A 9,220-nucleotide genomic window follows, 5' to 3' on the forward strand; every position below is an offset into this window, starting at 1 on the left:
GCAACTCAATAGAGATGGTGTTATGCTGGTTTTTGGATGTAAGTTGTGATAATGGACCTATAACCGTTGAAGAGCGGTGGTGCTGCTGCAATAAATTACCAGGTAATGTTTCACAGTTATTCCTGCTTCTGTTTGTGTGTTCTTGTATTTTTCTTTGTGTTTTTTTTTTTTCTTCTTAAATTGTAAGTGTAATAACAGTACGAGTTAAATGTGGCTTTAGGCATTTGCATTGTCTGCACTCAGAGAAAACAGCTTGCTTTACGGGGCAGGGCTGTTGGGAGCAGTCTTTGTCAGAGTTTCTACCATCTCTGTAGCCCCTAGGCGTCACTGGTGTCCTTTGATTAAATCTGGCTATTTTGCTGCCACTGTACTTCCTCTATTCAGCTTCCTGTATTCTCGGGCTATTGAGTTTGCTCTTACATCATTTGATAAGAGATCTGTGGCTAGAATTCCAGATAATGTGGTGGAAAAACTCATAATGAAGAGTTGTTGGCCCAATGATAATCAACACAAATATGAAACAAATATAAACTTTCTGCTTGGGAGAGGGAAAAAGGCTGCTGAAAAGCATCGGATTTTAGTCCACTTAAAGCTGGCGTGAATTTGGAGAACAAGTGTTTTTGCTTTACTTGAGCATCAAGATCCTTGATTTTTCTTGTGTTCCCAGGAAGGGTGGAAAGAAACCAATGCATTGATAAATCTGACTCAAACATGATGAAATGAGCTGCATGCTTCTGGCAGAGCGACAAACTGATGACTTAAAAGGAAAACAAAGTTTTTAAGAGTAATTTCCAGAAATTCCAGTGTTTACTTGCTTACAAAGGCTTGTGAGCTTGAGAAACATCAGATGTGTTGAACAGGGCAGCGAGCAGCTCACCATCCCCTTTTTGTTGCAGGCTGTGGAAGAGGACAGTGTTCAGGGGATGGTACAGGATGTCTTTAGCTTGGTCAGTTTGCTTTACTAGTAAACATTTTTTTATTTTTTTTGAAGACATGTCAGGCTTCCCAAGTGTGAAAAGCATAAGTCCAGGAAGAAACTGAAACGCTGGAGTTTTGATCATGGGTATTTGTCTTGGCATCTGCTGAAAAGTTCAAAAGTACATCAGGTTGAAGCGTGCGTGATGGGGTTTCATTCTACAACAGCAAAAAAGCTGCTGTGGCAACACGTGAACACTGTTTTAACCTTAATGAACAATATGAAAGTATGAGAGCACCTGCCATTTGTTACTAAAGAAAATGCTTTTTAGCCAAAAATAAAAAAAATTCCCAATAAAGGACAATGAATGTCCCAAGGTGCTATAAATAGTTCAGGTGGCAGGCCCTTTGCTTCTGATATTACTTAGAGGACACAAGTTTACTCCTGTTTTTGGTTAGTTGTTTTTTGTGGTATTTTTAACTGGACTGTTTTTAACATTGGATTAATCAAAATGAGTGGGTGCTGTGGCAAAACGTGTTTCCTGTGGTGTACACGATGATATCTGTGTAATACAGAATTAGGAAGTGAGCAAGGAGGATCTCAAGCACCTGCTGCCACTGGGGTAGCTGTCTTCAGTGGGGATGGCATTACACCAGCCCTAGCTGGCCATGCTGCTTTGCACTTTGTGTGTTTTAACTAGACCAAACAAGAATAAATCTGAAGATGCATTAGAGTTTCCTGGTGTGTTAAGATTTGTCAAGGCATACTGTATTAATACATGCATACAGGATCATACAGGATATAGCAAACTTATTACCCTCTTTTAATTGTCAAATGGTCTAAAAGCCATTTCTTTGTATTACTGTTGCACTGTTTAAAAACAAACAACAACAAAAAAAACAACAAAAAACAAACAAACAAAAAACAAACAAACAAAAAAAACAACGTATTGATGTACTTTTAAATGAATTTGACCATTGCTTGTCCAAGGTAAGGTTTGCTGTTATTCCCTTCTGTTGTTTCTAGCTGACTCACTTTTACATTTCCTATGTGTTGGCTTTTTTAATTGTTTTGCAGTTTTGTGTTCTTGTTTTTGTTTTTCCCATCCCTAGGGGAAACAAAAGAAAAGCAAACCTAGAAACCAGAGAACCCAGCAACCTAATTATAAAAGCCCTCATAACAAGTTGGCTGGATAAATTTAACAAATGCCTTTCTCCAGGTGGCTTTAATTTTCAGTTTTCTTAGGTGTATTTTGTTTGCTCCCCAAATCTTTGTGTTGTTGCTTTTCCTGACTGGAATAATGGAATTCCAGCTCTTGCTGCTGCTGCCAGGATTGTATCTTGTCTGTTTTGTCTCCCTTGGAAGCACAGGCTAAGTACTCTTGCCATAGCTGGGAACTAAATAGCACTGTTATGTGACAACAGGAAACTGAATATGGTGGGAGAAAGCTTTGTAGTGCGAGAGTACTTGTAGAAATAAAATTTGAGGCCTGGCAGCTGAAATGGAACCAGAGCTGCTGTGCTCTCAGTACAGTGAAAAGGCGAAGTCACAACATGTAGCACGTTAATGTTTAGCCCTATGAATAAGCTGAAACTGAATCTCATTTTTGTTACTGTTTTTTGCTACGGAAGGAGAAAGCAAATTTGAAGCCAGGCAGTACTGCAAGAACCGGCAGAAAGGCTGGGCAGCGTTTGCCTCTTCTCTCATTTGGACAATCTCAAGAGCTGTAGTGGCTCAGTTCTGTGGAGTCCTGGCAAGACCTGCTCAGTTCCTTTAGCTTCCAAGGTAAGAATCGTGTCTGTAGCACGGCCTGTAGGCAGGCACTTCATACTAAGGCTTTGATCCGCACCATGTCTGGTCTGTGTGCTCTGACTTGTGCTCCTGCGGACTGCATCTCTTCAACTTTCAAATGTTTGTTTTACTGGGAGCTTATGCAAATCTACTGGAGCACTTAAAGACTAAAGGCGATACATAAATTGGTCTGAGTGTTCCTGTGCTTGTGCTGATGCATTTCTCCTACTCTCCTTAACTTTCAGTTTGAATTTTGAATCCTGACACGTCTTCCCATATTCTGGGAAAAAAAAAAAGGTTTTCCGTGGCTCAGTTGCATTTCTAGATTTAGTAAAAGCAGAGGCTTACAATGAAAATATTTAATTAAATTGCAGAGCAAGTTTGTGCTAAGCAATCAGGAGCAGCAAAGTCTTGTGATAGCTGCAGTGCAGAGGTACAGTATATTTAGAGTCCTAAAATGTTGTTTCTGCAGCTATACAGAATTCTGAGAAACAAAATAACATCTTATGTATTGTCATTGCAAGAATAAAATGCAACTTGCTGTGCCAACCAGTATATTTTCATATAATTGCTTTTAAGTCAAATTTCAAATCAATTTTATAATCTTGGATTGTGCAATGTAATAACTATTTACTAGAATTGTTTCTCTTTGGGATAAATGATGCTTTAATTTACTTCCTGTAGACTTTTTTTAAAGCAGTGGAGTTAAAGAAAAGTATGTGGCTGCCGCAGGGCATGAAAAAAGAAAGAATGACCTGAAATCACTCTGGCTTCATGATTTTCTCCAGACTGGCATGGAAGTCTTTGGTTAACAACCCTAGCCCTCAAGCTGAGCTCCCAAAGCCCCGGGGCTGCTCCATCCATGCCTTCAGGCCCTTGTACAGAGACTCAGTTGCCAGAGTGGGGCCAAAAGCAGCGGCTTCAAGAATTGCAATTTGGGTATGGGAAACCAAAATAAAGTTTGGCACAGTGCAAAAGGAAGTGACAACGTGAAGAATGTGGTGATCAGGAATTAATTCCGGTGTCTGTATGCTGTTGTCTTTACCAGCCCCTCATTTTTTTTAGTTCTGAAGTGCTGCTGTGAGGCTGTGACTACTGAAGACTCTCCCAGCTGCTCTGGGCAGGCTCTTTGGGCCAGGAAGATGGGGAGGACTGGCCAGGAGTGCTTTCTGCTCGGGTCTGCTCACTAGAAGATGTGTACCTCTTCTGAAATGCCACCTCCCTGCTTGCTGCTTCACTGGGAGGCTTTTGTGTGCCGTTGGTTATCTTGAAGTTCCCTTCTGCCTGATCTCCTTTCAGAGAAAAATTCAAGTATATATGTATAAGAAAAATCCTAATATCTATGTATAAAATATTTCTATGTTAGCAGTATGTTAAAATTGGTAGCTGACACTTGATGACAACAACAAAGGAGACCCACAATGTAAAGAACTAAAATCTTTCTTCCATTGTCTTCATTTGTGTACAAATGAAGAGATGATTACCAAAAAGGTGATTACCAAACTGCTTTGAATGGACGTTCTTAAAGCGTTGGATCTAGTTAGGCAGTGTATTTAAAGCTCTTTACTGGTAATCAACCTTGTGTTACATGAGCACTGAAACTAAGTGAAATCAATATAAAGGCCTGACTATTAAAACAACATTGTGTTATCGGTCCTACCAGTCCACTTAAAATCTTTTCTTTTTATGTACTTTGCCATTGTGAGGTGATGCTTACATCTTTCAATTTAAAGAACAGAGTTTTCAGGACTTCTGGTTTGGGTTCTCATTGAAAATGCTGTCTGAGAAGGGGGATAATCAAGCTAACAGGACAGCAAAATAAGGTTGTCTATATCCTGATCTGTAAAACATTTATCACCTTCCATCAATTTCACAGCTGAATGATATAGATTGGACCACAGTACATACTGTAAATGTTTTTCTGTTTTTCAGTTTTTATTTATTTATTTATTTTTTTTTTTACAAATTTCACTTACTGACAGAATTAGTTTGAAGTGATACAGGACTGCCTCTGTCACCTAATTTAGTGCTCATAGGCTTGTGAAGTTTATGGTGTTAACGTTTACTCGTTACACTGATAAGTGGCTTTACAGATGGAGTCTTTTTGAATGTATTTGACAGGATCAGAGGGTCCCAAATGCTCTGGAAGCTGTTGAGCATTAATGCTACCCATAGCGCCATTCAAGAGGACAAATTAAAGTGATGCAAAGGAAGGTTGGGATATCTTGGCCAGCATAATGTAGGTGGTTGATGTGTCTGAATGGGTTGGCAGTGAATTAGGTCCAAAAAGCACAGCACTGTGTCCTAATGTGTTGTAAATACCATCTCTATTTATAGACTCAAGTTCTTATCACCTGGTTGACTTGCCCAGTCTAACTTGCTTATTCAAGTATTTCTGAAGAGGGCTTTAAAAACTTTGGGATGTTAAAAAAAACTTTCGGATATAAAACATGTTTTTGGCTTGAGAGGGACACGTAGGGGAAAGACATGTATTACTTGTTCTCCAGGTGTACGGGTGCTTACAGCCTTCCCTGACTTCATGGCATCATCAGTGCATGTAATAGTTACTTGAAGCTGATTGCCAAGACTTACTGTGAGTAAACTGCTTTATTAAATGTATCCACAACTTTCCAAGCATTGTGTGTGTCATACCTCTAAGGCTCTTAGATAAGATGAGGATTGAACTGTGACACTTGGGCTATATATAGAACCTGACAGTTTGTTGCTCTGGAAACATTTGGGTTGCTGCACTCTGGTTTGTGACTTTCAAGAAAGAATTGAAGGAAGAGGATAATGACAGAGGTCCAAAGGGCACTGCCTCTTCTTTGAAATCACTTAACACCACCTTTTTAAAAATAGTTTTATCAACAGCAAAACACCATTTATCTTCCTTCAGGAGAGACATAACGATTATTTGTCAGAATTTGAGGAAAAAGATGGAGATGAATGTCTCTGACATTGTGGATACTTGGGCCTTAAAAATCAGTTAAATTGAATGGAGACAGGGAGTGTTTAAAATGCAGACACAAAAGGTAGGCAAAGGGGTTAAATCTGAGCACCTCCATGGGCTATGACCATAACACATGAGCAGGTAGCTGAAACAGGGAAGGTTGAAATTGCACAATTGTCTAGACAAAAGGAAAGGGGGGGGGGGGGGGGGGCATGCAGAAAGGGGGAGAAGGGATGGGAAGAAAAGTGAGGATTAGAGCACTTGGCAAAAGAAGCTACAGCACCAAGCCCCAACCCCCAAGAAGGGCTGTGTCCACCTGGGTTCTGTGGTAAACTAAATTCCCAAATGCCAGAACAGTCAGAGTCCGAGTACAGATCGGAACTCGGAAATAACATTTAAAAACTAAGTTAAATCAAAGTTTTGTCTCCAGATACTTCAGATTTTGGTGGTTTTGAGAACCAAAACCTAAACAGATATTTGGGCCACTTGATGAATCCATCTGTAGCTTTTATTTAGATCAATGTATAAAATAACTCTGTCTAGACAGTTTCTTAATACTGATGTTCCTTAACAACAAGAACAGTAAGTACAAAACGTGTGAAGTGTTTGTTTCAAGGGAAGGACAGGGGAAGTAGAAGCACTTCCGTTCTTGGTGTTGCGTGTTTGTTTCTTGCTGCTCAGATGCTATGGTTACAAGTACTACAGAAAACAAACCAGTGGCACCAGGTAGGCTCCCCTGCGTTGCTCCAGCGTTACTGATTCCTCTGCCAGTTTGTGGGATTCCAATAGGAAACCGAGGGAGGCTGAACACTGAACATCATCTTCAACTACAGAAGGGACCAGATGGCCAAATCTTCCAGTTTGGGCCAGAGGGGTGAGTCTTCCCCATTACAGTGTAAGGTTCTGCATTTCTGGAGGAAATGTACTCAGAGGAACACTTCTTTTGGTTTCTCATCGACAAGAAATGAAGGAAAGGTGAAGGCAACGAGTTAGCTGGAGTTTTCCCTGAAATGGTGATATGAAATGGGATCCACACCTAACTCCTTTAGTTCTTGCTTGGCCAAGCATTGCTGGTTTCTTGCAGCAAGGATCCATTTCTTGCTGACGATTCAATGTGGTGACTGTGTATGCTGTATTGTGAAGGTAACTTGCTGGAGGATTGATTACTAGACCAAAGAGCCCACCTGTTTGTGTACAGGAGACTTAGAAGTACTTGGAGTAGCATCTAGTTTATTCAAGGAAAGAGATAATACTTGAGAACCCCCTTATAATTGCCAGCACACTGGGGACCCATTTTTCCAAAGTAGGCAGACCCCAAATTTCCCAATTTGCTTCAAAGTATGCTGTTTGTGAGTAGAAGAGGAAAAAACATAAAACAACCAAAGCAAACCAACAAGACCTTTCATGCTTGACTGCATGTAACTGTTCTTTCTTGATCTACCTATTTTACACTACACTGATTCTCTTTATGTTTGTTTGCATATTTCATTTCCCATACGGTCTATGCCATTTACATCTATTAATTTTACATGCATGTGTGCTGCTGACTCAGTGTGGTCATTGCCAGGCTGGCCAAGGATCATTTCTCTGAAGTGTGCAGAGATGGATAGGACTTAATAAACCTGTTTGGGTGAGCAAATAAAGCAAGAAGATTGAGCATGTACCTTTGTCATTTGACCAAGGTATATCAATGCTTATGCTAACACTTTATGCTAAACTGTAGTAGTTCACCCAGTACCAATGAGTCTCCTATTTCAGTCATAGGAGAACTGGGAATATGAATTTTAAGGGGTATTTCAATTGAGTTGGCCAGTTCAGCTCAAGAAGACACACGAAGGTGTCTTCGTTACAGAAAGCAGGTAGTAAACACCAGCTAGCTAGTGCTTGCTGACCCAAAGGAGGCAAATTGGCTAGGACTTGCATCACTGAGGCCTGAAAAAAAACATTTTGGTGCTGTGAACAACCCCTCTGCCTTGGTGGAAAAGTTACAGGGCTGACAATGTCTCAAGAGTTTGTTTTCCCTTTTCTATCTGTGGAATGCCAATTGTGAAGACTTGCAGGGTGACAGTAGAAGGGATATTGTAGTGACCCTCTGCAGCCTGTGTTGGTTCTGGCAATGTCAGTGTAGTGAGAATGAAATGCTAAAGTTTTGCTAGTGTGCCTCTCATTCATGGATAGTCCAAATGGACAAATACAATGAATACAAAGAAGGCCACTAGATAAAGTCTTTCTGAAGCACATAACAGAGCAGATACGTGAACTCCAAGCAATGCCCAGTAACTTCCTTTTTGTCTTAATGAGCACATCTTTTAAGGATATTTTTAAGGTTTGTGTCTTTGGTGATTCAGCTGCTTTACTTTGTACCTAAAAGGTCTACGCTTTTGCAGAGTTCAGCTGAGGGTAATTCACTCTGGGCAATTCCTGAAGCTGTCTGCAAAAGTGTGCTTCAGGGTGCCCTAGGTCTGCACTTTCCCAGATGGGGAAAAAAAAAAAAAAAAAAAAAAAAAAAAAACAACAACAACAAAGCCAACACTAAAATGTACTCTCTGTACTTTCACTCTAATTTTAGTCTGAGATCAATGTAAAAACTAAAAGACTACAAAGTGAAGTAGTTTTATACTTAAGAAATCTAAGGCCAGAAGGGATCATCTAGTCTAATTGCCAGTATGTTGTAGTTTTACTAAGTCCTTTGTGTTTTAAAAAAAAAAAAAAAAAAAAATGTTTCTGGAAGAATACTGTCTCATCTGACCTGCTGATATAGTGAAAAAGGGAATTTGTGGCTTTTCCAGTGTCTGACTTCAATCTTTTACTTTCTCATTTCAAACAGTTTGAATCCCCTATCTAGCACTTGGCATTTAAGACTCTACTTTGTTGGATTAAAAGGCCTTTTGAACCCATGACTTACTCAGTTGGAAGGAGTGCAGTGTAACACAACGTATGCAGTGTGACCAATCAGATCACCATCAATCATCATCTTGTTTAACTAAAGTAAGCTTAAAGTTTCCTACTGTAATGTGTATTTTCATGCTTGAATGTTTTCTGCACCAGATTTGATGTATTTTAACTTTCTTAAAATGCAGAAATAAGGATTACAATTGCTGAAAACAATAATGAAAAACAACAAAGAAATGCTTATATTCCTTATGCAGCTAAAAATCCAATGGAAGGAAACAGACTGGCTTTTTTCCCCCTTTTTCCTTCTCTTAGCTCATGTAAGCCTTACAGGATTAAGGCATACTATTTAATGACCCTATCCATTTAGGTTACTGTGGGCTCAGGGTATCTGTATGAGAGTGCATAAAAAAAGAGCTTTGAACCAGGGATCTCATGCAACAAAATGAAATAAGTCTTAGGAAGCAGAAGAAGGATAGGCTTTTGGCTCAGCCAGCTGGGTTGGTGGATTGTTTGATCCTGCGTGACCTTGTTCAAACCTTTGCATCCATCTGTGGATGCAAACAAGAGGATGTTCTCCTGGGTCTCATCCATACCATCTCGTGTGTTTCAGTGGTCCCAAGCTGTGGCTGGTGGGGGAAGCTCAGCAGGGGACATGCTGTTTGGCCTGG

This window comes from Aythya fuligula, chromosome 9 (assembly GCF_009819795.1).
Source record: "Aythya fuligula isolate bAytFul2 chromosome 9, bAytFul2.pri, whole genome shotgun sequence".
NCBI classification, from domain to species: Eukaryota; Metazoa; Chordata; class Aves; order Anseriformes; family Anatidae; genus Aythya; species Aythya fuligula.